This window comes from Mustela putorius, unplaced genomic scaffold (assembly GCF_011764305.1).
Source record: "Mustela putorius furo isolate JIRA1106 unplaced genomic scaffold, ASM1176430v1.1 tig00537248_pilon_pilon_pilon, whole genome shotgun sequence".
NCBI lineage: Eukaryota > Metazoa > Chordata > Mammalia > Carnivora > Mustelidae > Mustela > Mustela putorius.
This window is the reverse complement of record NW_025422387.1, coordinates 4,154,716-4,173,308: the sequence shown is the minus strand read 5'-3', so window position 1 is coordinate 4,173,308 and position 18,593 is coordinate 4,154,716. Positions and strand designations below refer to the sequence as shown.

Sequence of the window (18,593 nt, the reverse complement as noted above, 5' to 3'; positions counted from 1 at the left end):
TATGGGGACAGCAGGAGGGGCCTGATGGCCTGGGTCCTGGGGGGTACCCTTTGCCCCCACCCTGCAAACCCACCAGCCAGCCAGAGAGAGGGTCTGGGGGTCTGGGGCTGGCTCTGCCACATCACCTTGGCTGCCCTTGGGGAGGTCCCTGAGCTTTTGGATGGGGCCATCCATCCCCAAGACAAGCACAGGCTCAGAGCTCTCGGGGATAGGGCTGCTCTTGGCAATGCCTACCCTGGAGGGCTGCTAGACCACCTCCCAGGACCGGCTGTTCACTGCCTACAAGGTCCTGCCAGGAAGTCCCTATGCTGTGCAGTTGGCCTCCTGGGGACTCAACCTAGGGTCCTGGTTGGCTCTTCAGGTCTACATTCTGCTTTTCTTCTCCAGGACACCTTAAAATAAGTGTCCAAATGGCACACCCCTCGGCCACCACCTCCCCTGTTCTGGACTCTCTGAGTCCCCTAACAGAGGCAAAGCTGCCCTAGCTGACCACAGAGCCAGAGACTGCTAGAAGCCCTAGATCTAGTTTCTGGGATCAGCTGCCAGCCCGCTGCTACTGAGTGAAAATTGCTGTCTAGCTGGAATCTCAGACTGTGACCTTAGAAGGAATCAGGGTCTTTGCATGTATGATTAGTTAAGGATCTTGAGATGAGATCATCTCGGATTTAAGGTGAGCCCCCAATCCAATGACAGGGGTCCCTGGAGAAGAGGAAGAGAGACAGAGGGGCTGGCCATGGGTGCACCAAGGCAGAATCAGAGTGATGCAGTCAAAAGGCAAGGGACACCAGGGGCCACCAGAACCTGGAAGAAGGGAGGATTCACCCCTAGAGCCTTTGGAGGGCACACGGGCCTGCAGACACCTGGAGTTCAGCTTTCTGACCTCCAGAAGTATGAGATGATCAAGTTCAGTTGCTCTCAGCTCAGCCTGCAGTCCGGTGTGCTGGCAGCCCCAGGGGACGGGACACAGGATCTATGGCATTGGGAAGCAGGACACTGCCCAAACCGACCGCACAGATGTTAGCCAGTGTCCCCCTGCTTTGCACATGTGCAGGAGAAGAACCCATGATGTCCTGGTGGGGAGGCCACACCAGCACTCAGGCAGGAGGGAGTAAGCCTGTGACTGTGCTGCCACCAGGTCTGCAGCCAACTAGCTAAGGGTACTTGAAGGCCAGTGAGTAACCCTTCTGCATCCACAATACAGACACGCAGGGGAAGCGGCCACTGGACATGCAGCCAACCGGCCTCTCTCTTCCCTGCTTCCCCATACTGCCCTTCTGCATCCACAATACAGACACGCAGGGGAAGCGGCCACTGGACATGCAGCCAACCGGCCTCTCTCTTCCCTGCTTCCCCATACTGCACCTGGACAGCCTTTTCTAGGCCCCTAGGGGCACCAACCCTAAGCAAGCAGCCAGAAGCACCCCCCACCCCAGGTGAGGCCCCAATCCAGGGACTGCAGGTTTCTCTGACTAGAAGTGCCCCACCCCCACCCTGATCTTGGCTCAGCATCTCCTACTGGTCTCTATCCTGGAGGAACCTCTCACTGCAGTAAGAAGCCGGCCAAGGCTTCCCTGACAATTCAGCATCTAGAAAGCCCCAGCAGGCCAGCAGCTCTGTGGCTGCTACTGTGCCTAGGGACAAGTTAGGACCATCCCAGCTCGAGGGGCTCTGAGAAGCCCAGCCCAGCATTTCTCAGATCACAGACAGGGATGAGCTGCTTTAGAAACACTGAGGGAGCTTGTTCAAAACGCAGATGGCCAGCCCTCCCCCCGAGAATCAGAACCTCTGGAGGAGAAGACCAAGACCCTGCATTCAACGCACCTTCCCCAGTGACATCAGGAAGCCTACCGGAGGTGAGAACACGTGGCCTAGGTTCCAGGTGTCCCTCTGCGTCTGCAGTCAGATGACTGAGCCCTCTGATTCAGGCTCAAAGAGCCCTTTTTTCAGGTAAGGGATCCCTGAGGGCTCATTGGCTGCCCAGGCTCCTGGTGCTGACTCTCCGCTTGGCCCTTCTGAGACTTCAATGTCCCTGCCTGCTCTGCCTTCAAGCTCAGGCCGTGTCTCGCTCACAGTGGCCTTCCCGGGGCCTGGCCAGAGCAGTTCTTGACCAAAACAGGTGCCCAGCCAATATTTGTTAGGTAAATGACATGGAGTCCAAATTCTGCCCCAGAGCAGCTGGCTGACCTTGGGTAGTTCCCTCTACCTCTCTGTCCCTCCATAGAAAAGACTCTGGTCCCCTGCCTTGACCATTTCACAAGGCCACGGTGAGCCTCAAGAATAAACCTGGAGGCAACACGCTTTGGGAACTGCGAAGCTGCGTCCCAGCATGAGCCCTGCACACCAGCAGTAACACGGCCACCACGTTTCCACCGACTAGAGAGGAGTGGGCAGCCCTGGGCAGCAAGGCCAGCCAGGAGATGCTACAGGGGGACAGGAAAGCCAGAGAGGGCCCAGGGGCCGCACTGAGACAGGCAGGTGGAGCCCCGAGGCTCGGCCAGCTTCCTGCCTGCCCCCCAGCACAGTCCACCGCTCTTGGGGGCATAAGTCCTACCCTGGTCATACCCTCTGGGGCTGTGGGAGGACCCTGGCGTTTGCAGGTCTGTTTCCCAGGGGCAAGGAAGGCTTGAGCTAGACCGTTTCCAAGGGCCTGAGGCCCACGGTGGCAGTGGCTCTGTGCCCTGGGGGACCCCCCCCCCCGCCACTGGCAGGCGCTCGATGGTTGTTCCCCAAGAGCCCTCTCTTCACAAACAGGCTCCTGGAGCGCCCGGGCAGGGCAGCTCAGATGAACATGACACTTGCCAGGCCGAGACAGGAGCCCCTCCCGCTGGCTGCCACTCGTGGTTCCCACGACCTCCAAGCGGTCACAGAGTGGGGCTGCCTGTCAGATGGAAGGTTCTGCTCCAAGGCACAAGGCAGAGCCTCTTCCTCAAGCTGTAGGCAAGGCTGCCACTCGGACCTCACAGGGACCACCTGGTTCTTCAGCCTGGCCTGGGGTAGTTGCAAGGGGTTGGAGGGGACCCTCCTAAGAGCCCGGCACCCACACACCCCCTTACGCATCAGCCTGACCTGGGTGGATGGTAGAGTAAGAGCTGGGCCAGCACTGCTCAGAAGGGCCATCACCATGTCCCTAGCATGGCCCCCCCACAGCTGTAAAAGGGGAGCAGTGGGGCACGGGCCAGAAGGAGAAGGGGGGAGGTTTGATTCTGTCCTGCCTCCAGGAGCCACCCAGCATGGCTGGGTCACTCGGGAAAGCTCTGTGTCTCTGCTGGTCTCCCCATCGGCCCTGCCTGACCCAGAAGCCCAGTGTGTGTGCCGACCCCTGCCTGGGAAGGCAGACAGCTAGGCGGTGATCTGAGCATCAGTTCTGGCCCTGGCTCTCTTTGTGGGCACTAGAGCCACAAGCAGCTCCGGCTGGGACACACCCAGCTGATGGGGAAACCGAGGTTTCCCCATCAGCAATCCCATGTGCCATGTGTGCTCAGGGGACTGGCAGAGCCCAGGCTTCATCTTCCAGGCCCCCGGGCAGCTCAGTGACCACGCCTCCCGACAGAAGGTCCCCCTGGCTGCCAGCAGCCCCGGCCCGCCCAACATTGGAGAGCACGAAAAACAGCAGCTGGCCTGGCCTTGATCCTAAGAGGATGGGCTTTGATACGGAGTGGCCGTTTGAAAGCAATCCATTTTTAAGTCCTGCACTGGAGGAGAGCCCTATAAAACGGTCACCCTGTCACCCTACTCCTGTAGGCCAGGCAAGCACAGTCTCACGTTCTCACCCAGCACCCCTGTTCTGCATGGGGGGAAGCTAAGGTTCCCAGGATTGGAGCTTCTGGAGGTCACAGAGCCAGGACTCACCCTCTAGCTCATGGCCGATGAGCCTTGCTTTTCCTGCCACCCCACGTCTGCCCCTACCTCCTGGTCTGCCCATGCCGGGAGCCCAGAGTCTCAGGAAGGCCTCAGCCAAGCAGGTGAGCAGGGGTCCGGCGGGCAAATGAAGCCAGGCGGTAAGAGCAGCTTAGAGTGGCCTGTGCCCCAGGTCCCTGTCTGCGCAGTCTGCCACAGCCCTGCCGGAGCCCGGTCACAGCCACAGGCCTCGATAATGTGTACCCACACCTAGGAAGCTGTGAAGTGCTTACACAAGGGCTCAGAACGATAGGCCAAGTGAGGGCACCGGTGCAGCCAAGAGTGGCCCCCCGACACGCCGTCCTCTTGTCCTTCCTGGTCTCCAGTGGGCACCTGCCATGAACTCTGTTATACAGACCAAGGGACCGAGGCTCGGAGAGGCCAAGGGAATTCTCCAGGGTTTTCTGACCCGCTTCTACCCTCTGCTCTCCCCTAGTGCTGGGTGGGCACTGGAGGCTGGGAGACAGGCTAGAGGTGGCCCAGCACCCCAGCGCTCCTACGGGGTGTCTCCTCCTGTCCTCCCTGCTCCCCTCTGGGCTGCCTGCAGAGAAGTGATAGGGACCTGGGGAGGACAGCGCCTCCAGCTAGGGCAACAAGGTAGGGAAACTGAGGCACACGCTGGGCAGCTGCTGCTCGGTGGAACGGATCAGAGCATGTCAGATGCCTGGTTCATTCACTTCCAGCAAGCAGGGCTTTGTCAGGGGGATAATGGAGGCAGGGGAAGTTGCAAGGAACAGGGACAGGACTGGTCTGGCGTTCCCTCCCCGCGACTGCCTTGAGGACTGGAGGGTGGCCATTCACCTGGAGGAGCTCTCAGGAGCCCAGGCGGCCAGGGGCCACAAGGCTGACCTAATGCGTGCATTCGCAACCACAGGACAAACCAGCACCCCAGCAAGAAACCATCAGGAGTTACAAACAATATTCTCTGGGCCTGGGGCAGGCAGCAGGCTGGGTCCTACAGAAGAAGACTCAGGCCACCAGGCAGTGGTTGTGGGGAAGGCATCCCAGCCTGGTGCCCCGTCAGGGAGCCCAGGGAGGAACCTGACCTCGGAAGCCCTTGCACCCAGGACCACTGCCTCTGGAGAGACTGCCGTGGCCTAAAAAATCTCACCCCAGTGGCCACCTCTCCCCACGGCCATCGGGCTTATCCATGTGGCTTCTTGTGAGGGTCTCTGAGGTACGAACCCTCCTCGGTTAAGTCCTGATTCTGCCCATCTTTGGGGAAAGCCCTCAAATTGCCTAAGTCCTTTTTTTCTTTCATGTAATTTTTAACGTACAGAGAAGTTGCAAATACAATGTGAGAATTTTCATATACTTTCTCACCGGCACAACTGTTTAATCCAAGTGCATTACCGTGTGAGCCCTCTCTCTGTGTGTCTCTGCACACAATCAACGCGCCTACAGTCTGTTTGGAACCGTCCAGGCATATGCTTTTGTGAAGTCCTAGGGCCTGATCACAATCCCCCCTGCCGGGCACCCTCGCAGCCCCTCCTTTATGCTGAGGCATGTGAAAGACGGGGAAACTGAGGCTCGGTCTCCTGATGTGCAGTGCCCCTCCTACTACATTGAGCCACCACACACAAGCTCTCAGCATAAAGCAGACAGACCCCTCTCTGCAGACTGTCTTCCCCATGAAGGGATGATGCCAGAAACATTTTTAAAAGAAAGCAGAAGAACGGGTCCAGACCCGGTGACGGAGGTTCCCGATGGGGCAGTGTTGGCTCCCAAGTTTCAGGCAGGAGTGGGGGGCTGGGAGGCAGGCAGTGAGGGGGTCTCCACTCAGGCCCTGGGCTGTGGCCTCCTTCAGAGCCTGCTCCCCACTTGACCCTGTTCTTCCTCAGACAAGTGGGACAGATGGACTCCTCTCCCTCCCGAAGCCCAGTGGCACAGCGCCCAGTGAATGAATGAATTTGAATCTGAGATCTGAGTTCATGCTCTGACTTCCCCAGGCGGGTTACTCAAGCCCTCTGAGACTCAGTGTGCTCCTCTGTAGAATGGGACCACACCGAACACTTCTCTAACGCGTCTGCAGATGGTTAGCTTGGTTGAGATGTGTGCCGGCAAGGGGGCAGGGTGCAGAGTCTGCCGCGACTGTGCTCTGAGAAACGAACCAGAACTGGGGAGAACACGGGATGCAAAGCCAAGCAAGCCTGACCATGAAAACTCCGGAGCGCGGGTGCGCGTGCGCGCATCTGCCGTCCGGCAGTCTGACAACCTCCTTCCTTTTGGCCTGAGACGCTCAGGGGCCCGGGATGCAAAGCCGGCAACTGGGGGCTTTCCCTGCACACACCAGCACGCCACTGTCTGTGTTGCATCCGACAGCACAGCCCTGGGGGCACGGGAAAGGGGGCGCTGGGAGAAGTGGGGTGGGAACGGTCTGTCTCACACACGAGACACAGGCCGGAAAGCGGCGCATGAGAGGGGAGCCGCACAACCTCACCAACACCAGGGGCCATGCATAGGAGATCATGCCGCCAACAGCTGAATGCCCAGGGGTCCGGGCCGCCCTGATGACAGAAGGGGACGACGGACCTGTGTGTACAAGTGTGCATGTGTGTAAGTGTGTGTACGGGTGTGCATGCATGTGTGAGAGTGTGTGTGTGCATGTGGGACCGCATGTGTGTGCAGAGAGTAGGGGTGTGTGTGAGTGTAGGGTGTGAACACACGTGTAACTGCACACGTGCGTGTGTGGGTGTGTGCACGCACGTGTGTGAGAGAGGGACATCACAAGACAGCTTGGGATTACGAACACTCGTGAGCTTCTTTTCTCCTGCTCACTTTCTAAAGCCGTGTGTGTGGCACAAAGAGCGGCAGCCACCACCAGCAGACTTTCTGCAGGCTGGGCCCGGGGCTGGGCCAGGGCATCGGCTCGGCTTCCCGGGCGGACACAGTCCCGAGTCCCAGAATCCCGGACGCAGAGGCAGCGCTGCCGTCCCGCCTGGGACAGCCTGGGTGCTGGACACCAGCGCTCGGGGGAAAAAGTAAAACAGATCTCTCTCCCACAGCCTCGTGAGAGCTGCCCGAACCACCGGGCTTCCCACCGAGCCCTTCCCTGGATCCCAGTGCTCCCGTGGAGTTAAAGAGGAGAGAGTCACTCACCGCCTGAACGCCAGCCAACGGGTGATTATTCCACTTTTCCTGGAATGAGCTTTCCACACTTTCTCCGGCTGGAGCCATCGGCAGCCCGGGCCCCCACCTCTCCGACCTGCTCTCACACCCTCTCTAGCTCTTTACAGAAGCTTTCAAGTAAGTCACTGCGACGTGAAATTACACTAAGGGAGGAGGCTGGCTCCTGGTGCTGGGGGCCCCGGGGTGGGGGGGCTGGCACAGAGCACTTGGGATTCACTTCGGATGAAAGCAGGCGGGTTGCTGGAGCACAGCTTCCCTCCTCCAACACCAGCCGCGCTCTGCCGTCCTTCTGACTTTAGGGCTTGCTGGGATGACTGAACACACACGTGTATCATCACCAAAGCAACCCCCCACCCCAGATGCACAGGAAAGACCCCGGGCGGAGGGTGGGGGCAGAGTCACCCTAGCTGCAGCCCGCGGGCCAGCTTCCCATGGAGGGTGACAGCAAACATGGGAGCGGATTGCCGCCACACAATCCACGGATTGCTGCCACGCAATGGGGCAGACCTCTTTCGGGTCACATCAGATAACGCCTTGAGCCAGCAAGCCAAAAGCAAACCGAACAAAACCAGCACACCGCCCCCCCAACCGTCATTCAACTCGTAAACTTATCAGAATTTACAGCAAACCAAGGAGAGTCCAGATGCGGGTAATGTCGTTAAGAAGCCTGCACAGCACCCAGATGCCAGGAGGGTCTCCGTGACAGACTCCAGGCTCAAAGCGAAGGGAAAGCAGGACAGCACAGACGTCTGCAGACACAGAAGCATTCTTCCCGTCCAGCCCGACAGGAACCCGCCTGATTATCAAGGGGAAGCACCCGGAACTCAGAGTGGAGTGCAGCTTGGGAGAAACAGGGCTTTGGGGGATGTGCAAATGTAGCTGGGAGAGGCCCGACCCCAGAACCAGACGGGGAGCCCTGTCTCGGGCCGCCTTTCGAGGCTGATTTGTTGTTAGAGCATCTGTCAGAGAAGACCCCGAAACAATATATAATCCCCCCAGAGCCCGGGAGCCTGACTCCAGGACACACAGCTGCCATTTCAGGCGCCCCCACACCGGGGCGTCGGGCGCCCCCTTCAGTCTTGAGCTGTCTCCCCGCATACCTGCACCAAACTTTGAAGCTTCCCTGTGAGTCAGACGGGCCACTTGGCGCTCGCTGGCTTTCTATTTAAAGATCACAGACGGCTTCTTAGACACCATTCAGCCCGGGGCTTCTAAGGACGAGATGCTAAATCCCTCCCCTTTGCACCTCACTTTCCATCGACATAAGAGAGGTTCTAGCTGACCACGGGAGGCTCGCCCCCCCCGCTGCGCAGGAGGTGCGGGGGGGGGGGGGGGGGCTGCCCACCCCCCACACTCCCCCCAACAGGGCGCACAGCTGGAGAATGCCCCGGGACCTACAGTGCCCACCAGGAAAGCCTACAGCTTTTCCTGTAGGAATGCTTTCAGCTCCCACCAGGAAAGCCATCCCGAGCCCCACGGCCGGCCGGAAGTGGGGAAGACAAGATAGGATTCGACCCACTGGGCAGCGGTCTTAAAGTCCTGTCTGAACCAAACTCTGCTGAGGGACTGTCCCAAACAGATGGCCAAGCTGCCAGGAACCAGCCAGCAGCTGCTCCTCGCTTCCTCTATCCTCCCGGAGATCCTTGGTTACAGGGACAGCACATTCCCCCACCACGCTCCATTTCCAGGTGAGAGTGAACCAGGCAGAGACACGCGAGGGCCACTGGGAGCCCTGCCCCATGTGGGGTGCACGTGTGTGCTTCGCCACATCCCTTCCCCCGGCCAGACCAGGTCCAGGAAAGCAGACTGTCCATGCTGTGTGGCAATTACATGGGAAAGCAGGAGTGTAACAGACAGCAGCGGGCCCAAGGGCAGGGGCCAGGAGCCAGGCTGCTCAGAGCCGCCCAGGGGACCCCACGCCCCCCAGTGCCGCCAAGCCCCCTCCCAGCCGGCGAGAAGGCCATGCCTCTCCCTCCCCAGCTCCCTCCATCCCAGCTACTCAGAGAAAACCAGCAGCCCACGTGACCAGAATGAGCCTTCCTTGCTAATAAACCCCTCCTAAGGCTGTGACAGTTTTCGCAGAAAATTACCTTTCAGGAAGAAAATATAAGGAAGGGGAAGAGGGGGGACAGAGTGTGAGAGCCGGAGCGCCCCGGGCCGGGGCTCGTCCCGCAGCCCCCCCGTGTCTGCGGAGGTCCGCCCGGCTCCCCATGCTGCCGGCCTCAGGGAGCCGCCCCCGGCTCGCAGCTCCGCTGGCAACCCAGGCCTGGACCGGGGGGTGCCCCCGAGCGCGGAGGTTCCGGGACGGACAGACAGACGGCCGGCCAACACGCAGGAGCCCGGGGCGGCAGGGACGCAGGAGGAAGAGGTGGGGAGAGGGAGGGAGGGAGGGAAGAGGGAGAATTGGTTCTCTCTCCTCCACTGGGACCACTGAGCTAAGTTGCCATGGAGAAGGGGGAGCCGCTGGCAGAGCCTGCAGCGGGCGGAGGAGCCATATGCCAGCGGGAAGGCGTCAGCGGAGAGCCAATCCCCACCTTCTCCCCGCGCAGCCTCCCCCAGCCCAAGCCGGGCCCACGGCGGCGGCCCCCTGGGGCAAGGAGCCGCTCTGCACGGGTGGCAGTGGGAGAAACGGCCTCACCCGGCTCCTTGCTCCCCCCCCACCCCCCCACCCCCAGAGCTGTGCCCTCATCTCAGGTTGCGCTGCCGGCCAGACCACAGGAACCACAGGGGCTGGAACCAGAGCCCCTCCGACGGCCTGGGCAAAGCCTGGGGCCCTGGTGTCCGGGGAGGCACTGGAGACCTCCACCCACCTTCCCATTTCTAAAAATTAGAGTGGCCGGACCCCCAGTCACAGGCCTCATGAGTGTCAGCCACATCTCCCACCATCAGGAACAAGTGTGTCCCCAGCAGAGGACTCCTTTGCCCAGAGCCATCCATGCGGAGGGGCAAGGTGGGGGTGGGGGGCAGGGCGGCGGACCCTGTAGGACACCTGCTCCTGCCTGCCCTCTGTGGCCCCACTAGTTCCATACAGAGCCCAGCTCCAGGGCGGCCTTTGCCACTGGCTCAGTCACACTTGGAGCAGCAGAAATGGGGCTGGGGAGAGAGCCGGGAGGCCTGGCTTGGGGTCTCTGAATCTCCTCATGGAGATCACGTGACGGGGCAGGCCCAGCCATGTCTCTGGGCCAACATTCCTCATGACAAAGCAGGATAAGCCCCCCACTCCGAGTCTGTACCCCCAGGCCCTGGGACACCCAAATGGCTGGGAACAGTGAGGGGGCACAGGCACCAGAAAACACACCACCTTGGGGAACCCCGTCTCCATAGCAGGCACAGCACCCCACACCCCACCTCTCCTTGCTCCCCGAGATCGAATGGGGTGAAGGCTCTCCACAGCCTGAAGCCGTCACAGAGACCTCAGCTCGCAGCTCTAACACAGACAGACCCAAGGACGGCCCACACGGGAGTCCAGCCCGAAGGCCGCAGCCTTACAAACGTTCTCCTTTTACAATCTTTTTCATTTATTAATTTTTAAAAGTTTTTATGTACGTATGGAAGTAGGCCCAACACGGGGCTTGAACTCGGGACCCTGAGCCAGCCAGACACCCCTTCCTCCACAGTCTTGTTCTCGCCTTTTCCCCTCCCCCTTTTATCATGAAGATGCTCAAACATATGGTAAAGTCCAAAACCCTTTACGCAGCAAACCCACACCCGCGCCATCTAGATCCCGCCGTTGTGCCTCACTTCCTCAGTGCGGCAAAACACGTACAACCCATAACTGACCACTTCCACCGCGCTGAAGTACACGACTCGGGGGCCTGTGCCACATTCACCGTGCAACCACCTTCTTCCGTTCCAGAACATTCTCATTGTCCCCCAAACCAGACGGCCTCTCGCTTTCCCATCCCCCTCTTCCTAGCCCCTGGCACGCACCAGTCTACTCTCCAACTCTAAGATTTACCTCTTCTGGACGTCTCCTGTCAGGGGAACCACACACTATGTGGCTTCTAGTGTCCGGCTTTTTTCACAGAAACACGTTGGCAAGGCTCACCCAGGCCGTTGCAGGTGTCCGCACTTCCTCCCCGTCGGAGGCTGCATCACAGTCCCGCTGGAGGAAGAGCCAGATGCACTCGTGCTCTGGGGGGCAGCTGGGTTTTGGCTAGGGTCCTCTCACTTTAAAGAAGAGTTTCTCGGCAACACCTCCTGAAACCCCTCCCGAGGGGTTTGGTCTGAAGGGATCAGGCTGAGGAGGTTCCAAACTGCATAAGAAACCCTGATATGCCTTTTTGTTGAAGACTACGCCCCACCAGGTAACAGAGCCAGGAGGCGGGGTCCCAGGGCCTGTGTGTGGCCCGAAGATGATCCTCAACCTCCGTGGGCCCCAGCGAGCTGGGCAGCCGGACACGGACACGGGAGCACACCGGCCCCACCCCCACGCACTGAGGCCCACCGGCCCCGGGCTCGAGCACTCTCTGGCGCCCACGGGCTACACAACCAGGAAGTCAGTCCCTGCTTTAAGCCTCAGCTTTTTCATCCATAAAATGGGGGCAACAGTCTCCATTGTGGGGTTATGCTAGGAACGAGACAGGCCCTGCCCCAAAGAACTTTCCTCGATGGAAGCGTTCTGCGTCTAGACTGTCCGGTACGGCCACCACCAGCCACGCGTGGCTAGTGAGCACCTGGAGTAGGGCTCCTGTGACCAGGAAAGGAAATTTTAGATTTTATCTCACTTTAACGTAAAATGAAAATCGAGTCGTCGCTTGGAGCTCATGGTGACTGCCCTGGACAGCCCCAAGGACTTGCTGAGACGGGACGGCAGGACACGTGCCCAGACCCAGCACCCAGCTCACAGCCCTGCTCCTTCAGTCCTCCCTCTCACCACTTACCCCACACCGTCTGGTGGTAGAGCAGACTTCCGTCTGCAGCCCGGCCCTCCGGGCCCCTCTAAAAGGACAGAGGGCAGGGGGTTGGGCTCTCAGGGAACAAAGCAGGCACCAGCTGGGGAGTGGGCTCGGTGGGTTCCATAATGACGTGGATCTTCGAACCACTGACCTCTCTTCCTGTCCCTACTGGCCCCAGACCCCTATTCTAGAACCCCATCTCCTGCCGTTTCCCCCAGCAACTCCTGAGGTCATCCCTGGAATGTCTGGGCCAGAGCTACAGGATTGGAACAGACCCTCCCCCATCCCTAAAGTGGCAGCAGGGACCCCTGCGGAGATGCACAGAAGGTCCTCAGTCCCAGGCTGGGCTGTGGGGCTGGGCACCCAGGGGGACCCTCCCACGTGCATCCAGAAGCTTTCGAAGATTCCGTCTGCCAGCACAGAGTCTGGACTGGAATCCAGACCAGAACACATCCGACCTCCTCACTCTGCAGAAGCAGACACCCAGACTCAGCTGGAGGAGGATGGGCAAGGCAGGAAGAGCTGGGGGCTCCAGCCCAGCCCCCAGCACTGCCTGGTCTGCACGGGCCTCCTTAGAGCAACCCCGGAATGTCCTGCAGGGGAGGGGTCCCACACCGGGGCAGGTCCGGGGCCCAGAGATGGCAGTGCGGCTCCAAGGAGTTGTGCAGCTTCAAAGCTTGAAGAGGAGGAGCCAGAGTCTGGCCAAGCTGGCCCACTCCTGCCCCTGACCTGCTCCAACCCGCCCACACTGGGAAGGGAGAAGTGACATCTGGGGACCGACAGGGAGGACTCCAGAAAAATCTGCCACAGAGAACCACAGCTCCTGGTATGAGCTCATGAACTGATGACAGGAAGCCCCAGCCTGTCCCCACCCCAGCAAAGTCTCTCACTTCCCAAGAGCCCCCGGCCTCCCCGACCAGAATGGCCAGAGGGATCCCCTTCGAACCTAAGCCCCACGCTGTCCGGCAACGGCGGCCTTCCCTTCGCCCAGAGCTGCCTCCCCTTCACACTAAGGCCATCCTCCGCCTTCACCCCAACCCGCCCCGGCCTTTCTCACTTACCTCACAGCTTTAATCCTTATGGAAGACACTACCTACCTTTCTTTCTTCTTTTTATTTTTATTTTTAAAATTGTGTTGAAATATGGAACATCAAATCACCCATCTTAACCACGTTTAAGTGTCCGGTTCCATGGCACGAAGCGCACTTAAGCTCTCGTGCGGCCTTCACCACCGTCCACTTCCAGAACTCTTTCATCGGGCAGGACGGAGGCTCTGCCCCCTTCTACCACTACCTTCGCACGCCCCCTCCCCAGGCACCCAGTGCCTCCTTGGGGCGTCTCATATGCACGGACGTGCGCGGTATCTATTCCTGCGAGCCCGGCTTCGTTAACTCGCTGCGTCTTCCGAGCCCATGCATGGTCCAGCAGCACATGCTTCTAGAGAAACGACAGTCTCTCGCCCTGGAGTGGAGGCCGCGTGAGGACAGGCACTGGGGTTGGTTGTACTCAATGCTGTCCCCCCAGCATCTCTAAGAGCACCCTGCACGACGCAGGCACTGAAGGAATGCGTGCAAGCACGGGGACTTTGCAGAGGGCGGTCGCCCACAAGTCTGGGCCTGCCCCTCCCAACCCTGCAGACCAACTCCCAGGGAGCGCGGCCCCCCCGCCCCCGCCCTGCAGTCTCAAGCCTTCCTAGGGGTGACGCCCCCACTCGATGGGCCTTTTCCCTGGACACAGCACGTCCACAGGAGGATTATTACAGGGACAGAAAGAGTGCCCTGCCGCAGACATGACGATTTGCTCTGGCAGTGTGCACTGAGGCGAGCGCCATGGGCGGTGGTGGGGACAGACAGGGGTGAGCAAGGACCCGGGGCGCCCCGTGCTGCCGGACTAGGGGGGCCGGCACCCAGCAGGGCAGCTCTCTGGCGGGGATCTGGGAGACCTAGAGTCCACCTGGGGCTCACCACCTTGGCGGTCCCTCGCCTTTCACCTTCTCCGCCTCCTGCCTGCCTATTTATAGCCTCGTACTCTCTGAGAACTCATTTACCCACATCCTGGGCCAGGATGGAAGCCAGGCGGACCCCTCCACGCACCGGCAAGCCCGAAGGGGTGACGGACGGCGCAGGGAGCGGTGCACACCCCTTGCTACACTCGGTCTGCCCCAGCGCGGGAGGTGTCTGGGAGAGGGCAGCTGCTGGGGCCCACGGCCAGGCCTCAGCGCCCGCTAGACCTCAGCCAGGTCTAGCCAGGTCACTGTGCTGGAAGACAGTGACCCCAGAAGAGCCCCAGACCATGTCAGAGCTCCTCCCCACTCAGGGAAAACAAACAGATCAGGACAGTGGAAAAACAGCTGTACCTTTAAATTATTTGGCCCACAGATATGAAAAACATTTGCATGTTGAAGCTCTTTGCATGTTTGGTTATTTTTAGGGTGAACCCAGTTGCCTCCCCTTGGAACCGGATGGAGCCCAAGAAGCACGTAGTCCTTTTTCCCAGACGGGGGTCCTAGTCCTGTGTCCCTGGGAATGAGGGCTCGCAAGCAACAGGGCCCCCAGCAGGATTAGCCCCAAGGGCCAAGGCAGGTCTGTGGGGACTTCTTAGATGTGTCACCGCGGACATCACAGACACCCACCCGGGTCCACGCGGCCCCCTGCCCTGCTTAGAGTAGGATCTGAAGGAAGGGAAGAAAGCTCAAGGCTCTGCCCTCACCCAGGCCAGGCCCAGCCAATGGGAATATTCCGCTGACATATTTCTAGAACAAGCGGCAATTAGAGCAGATTTTCTCTTCCATTCCCCCTCCCCAAAACAGGAATAAATCAGTTCTACCAATTTCCCAGCTAATGATTTCCTCCATTAAATTAAAAAGAAGAAGAAGAAAATGTTTTTTTAAGTGGATTACCAGCCCAGTGCTTTCAGAAACCATGTGACCTGTCAACCCCTCTTAAGTCCTGATACATCAAAGTCCCTTAATTAATTTTTAATAAATAAAAAAGCCATAGTCTAAGAACCAAGCCGCCGCCTCCTCCTTCCCCTAGTCAGCCCGCCAGGCCGGGGTCAGGTGCAGGCAGGGCTGTGGGAAGCCAGCTGAATCGTGTCAAATGTGACTTGAGAGTCAGGGCACAAGACCCATCAGTAGGCGGGAGAGAAACGAGCCGGAGATGGAACGCACCTGAGCACAGAGCCCAGGGGCGAAGGTGCACCTCAAGTTGTCACAGGCGCCACGGAGGACGAGAGGTGCGACGAGGGCCTTGGTTGCAAGGTGAGCCCACCTGGAAGGCACGGACAGGTGAAGCCAGGAGACGAGGAGCCCCAGCCTTCGGGCATAGTGGCCACGCGAGTCACTTTATCTGGGACCCACGATGCTCTTCCCCATCGTGCCTCTGCGGTTCCTGGGACAGGGGCAGGCATGCCGAGCTAACACCCCACTTGTTTCTAAAAAGGCCACCCCCAACAGCATGGGCGAACCTTGAAAGCGTTATGCTAAGTGAAAGTAGGCAGACACAAAAGGACAAACTCTTTATGATTCCGCTTATAGGAGATGCCTAGAATTGGCAGATTCGTGGAGAAAGAAAGTAGAACGGCGGTGGTGGGGGCAGGGAGAATGGGGAGTTAGTGCTTAATGAGGACAGAATTCCTGTTTGGGGAAGGAAAAGGTTTCTGGAAATGGATGGAAGGAAGGAGGCGAGAAAGGAAGCAGGGAAGGGGGGGGGGAGGAGAGGAGGGAAGAAGAGACCCAGGGAGGAGCCTCAAGCAAACAGCGGCAGAACCATCCCCCCTTCCCCCGGGCTCCGCAGCTCTGACATCCAGATCGCACGTGAGTCCCTGGAAGCTGGCGCTAAATTTCTCAGAGCAGGTCCCTGGGGGAAGCCCACAGCAGGGCTGTTACCGGCCTGGTTTCTCCCGAAGGTCTTCTGTGTCAAGCCCAAGGTCTGAATACTTAGCTCTACTCAGCCAGCTGTGCTGGTCAGCACCCGAGTATGCAGTAACTTCCTCCGGACCCAGGCTGGGGAGTGAGAGGAAAGGGATATCTCCACGCCTCCAGGCAGCTCAGAGACCCACAGGACGCCTGAAGGCCCTCGCCCTTCCAGAGGGACCTGCCCCCCGCCACCCCCCACACCGTGGTGGGGGCTGCCCTGCACACAGCTAACGGGCGAGGTGTCTCCAGCTCCTTCTCAAGGGAGAGTCACTTCCCTCCACACCACTCTCTTTTCTTTTCTTTTCTTTTTTTTTAAGTGGGGTCCTGGGCATGGAGCCCAAAGCAGAGCTTGAACTCACGACCCTGAGATAAGACCTGAGCTGAGATTAACTGACTGAGCTTAACTGACTAAGCCATCCACGTGCCCCATCCCTACATCACTTTCTAAAAGAAAGTGTTATCTGCAGACCTCAAGTGACCGCTGGGCCAGGCGACTGCAGTACTGAATTGCTATTTGGTCTCCCCGCTGCTGCTCCGGGCTCCACAGGGCAGCCAAAGCGAGAACGGGAAAGTGTAAAAAGAATAGGTCACTCTTCTGCCTCAAACCCTCCAATGACTCCCTTTGCACTTATAAACCAAGACCAGAGTCTCTGCCATGACCTCCAAGTCCCCCAAGACGGGGCCCCTGATTCTCTATCCCCTAGCACCTCCTCTCTCTCCTTCAGTTCCAGTCCCCCTCGCTTCCCCATTGTTCCTCAAACTTGCCAGGCACACTTATACCTCAGGGCCTTTGCACCTGTCATTCCCTCTTCCGCAGATATTACAGGACATGGGGCGCCTGGGTGGCTCAGTGGGTTAAGCCGCTGCCTTCGGCTCAGGTCATGATCTCAGGGTCCTGGGATCGAGTCCCGCATTGGGCTCTTTGCTCAGCAGGGAGCCTGCTTCCCTCTCTCTCTCTGCCTGCCTCTCCGTCTACTTGTGATTTCTCTCTGTCAAATAAATAAATAAAATCTTTAAAAAAAAAAAAAAAAGATATTACAGGACATGTTTCCTAAGTTTAAAGGTCCTCTCTGATCATGCGATCTAAAACCCCTACCACCTCAGCCTCTCTCTCTATTCTAGTCCCTTAATTTCCCTTCCTGGCACTGAGCACCAAGAAACAGTGTATCTTTTTGTTGTTGTTGTTAGGAACAGTATATCATAAGAAGGGATGTCACTGGGTTCACCCTGAATCAACAGTATTGAGCACGATGCCCCGCATGTGAGCGGAGCTCCATCACTGTTGATGACTTTGGGAGCGAAGGTGGCTGGTGGACAGGTGGCAGGAGCATCCGGGCACTGAGAATGTCCTGATCCCTGGCTCAGGAGCCTAATGTAGAGAGCCATTGCAGTGTGCTTTGTTACTTTGTGTCTGTACCTCTCCTGCAAGTCTGTTGCACCTCAATACAAAGTTTTACACTCCTTAGTAAGCTCTGTTGAGTGAATGGATGGGGACTAACTAGACAATGAGAGGTGTGCAGAAGAGCTTCTTAAAGGCATATACGGACTCAGCAGGACCGAGCAGACCAAAGCAAGCTGAACACAGCGGTCTCTCTCCTCGTCCCACCTAAAGTCTGGAGACTGAGAAGTAAGGGACAGTCTTTCAAGATGTGGCAGTCACCGGGACTTCAGGGAGGTACCATGCAGGGAACAGCGAGGCCCCCTTTGTGCAAACTTGGACAGGCCCGAGGTAGTCACACTGTCTCCACTCCCACCGACCCCACCCCTGGGGGCACTAGACATCAGGTCATGGGTCTGAAACGTACTGTGTTGAAACCGGCGGGCAAGGTCAGTGTGTGTGTGTTTTCTGTGTCTGCAGTGGGGACATCACTGACAGAGGCTGTTAAGTGCACGCTGCCACCAGGTGGGGGCAGTTCTTCTGATCAGCCAGCCAGTCTGGCTCCCGTGAAGGAGACCAACTGCACCCGGGCCTGGTCTGCACCTTCCCTGCCTTTGCCCTGGCCTGCCGGTGCCTGGCCTGCTTCCTAAGGGAGCCTCGGCCATCCTCACTGCCGGTCCCAAGCCCTGTCCTGTGAAGACCAGAGGCTGCCCTCATTTCTCCGATCGCGCCCAGCGCTTGCTCTCTGCAGACCAACCCAGGAAAAGGGGAGTCCCTCTAGGCTCAGGTGGTCGTGAAGAAAGACAAAGATCGTTGAGGAGAAAGAGAAGACACACATTTTCTTCCTGTCCTCACACAGAGAAGTTCTGGAACATCCCTGCCTCACCCTCATCAAAAACATCGATGTAAACAAAACCAGAGAAACCCCAGGATGAGCTACTGCTGCATGGGCCAGGCTGCATGTCCTTCCGCCTCCCAGTTCGCCATCGCCTCCCTCCCCGCCCTCGAGCTCAGGCTAAAGATGGCAGTCTCCACCCTCCGCCAAAGCAGACATGACCTTTCGGTTCTGGATGGGACAACCCATAGCGCTCTGGGTAAAGGCCTTGCTGCCAGCCGTGGAGACCTGCAGTTATGATGGAGAGCCAACAAACGGGGGAAGACAACGAGATCTGCCCCATGAACACAGATGACTCAGAGGAACGACAGAAGGGAAACAGCCTTGGTGCCACTCGGTGTTAGGCTATGGAGTGTAACAGATTACCCCCAAACGTCGCCGTTCGAAACAATAAACGTGTCTAGTTTCATCCCGTGTCTGTGCATCAAGAATCTGAGAGGCTCAGCTGGGGGGCTCTGACCCCCATAGGGTCACGGCCAC

General features: G+C 58.7%; 1 protein-coding gene and 1 long non-coding RNA gene across 17 annotated transcripts in view; one reads left to right on the top strand and one right to left on the bottom strand.

Moving 5' to 3' along the window:
* Positions 1 to 18,593, bottom strand: part of PITPNM2 (phosphatidylinositol transfer protein membrane associated 2) — a 134,469-nt gene that overhangs the window by 64,507 nt on the left and 51,369 nt on the right. The gene's annotated exons all lie outside the window — the stretch shown is intronic.
* On the top strand, positions 1,748 to 9,243 carry LOC123390138. Its single transcript, XR_006604757.1, has 3 exons — positions 1,748 to 1,853; positions 6,903 to 7,143; positions 7,326 to 9,243. It is a non-coding gene; the product is annotated as an uncharacterized LOC123390138 (long non-coding RNA).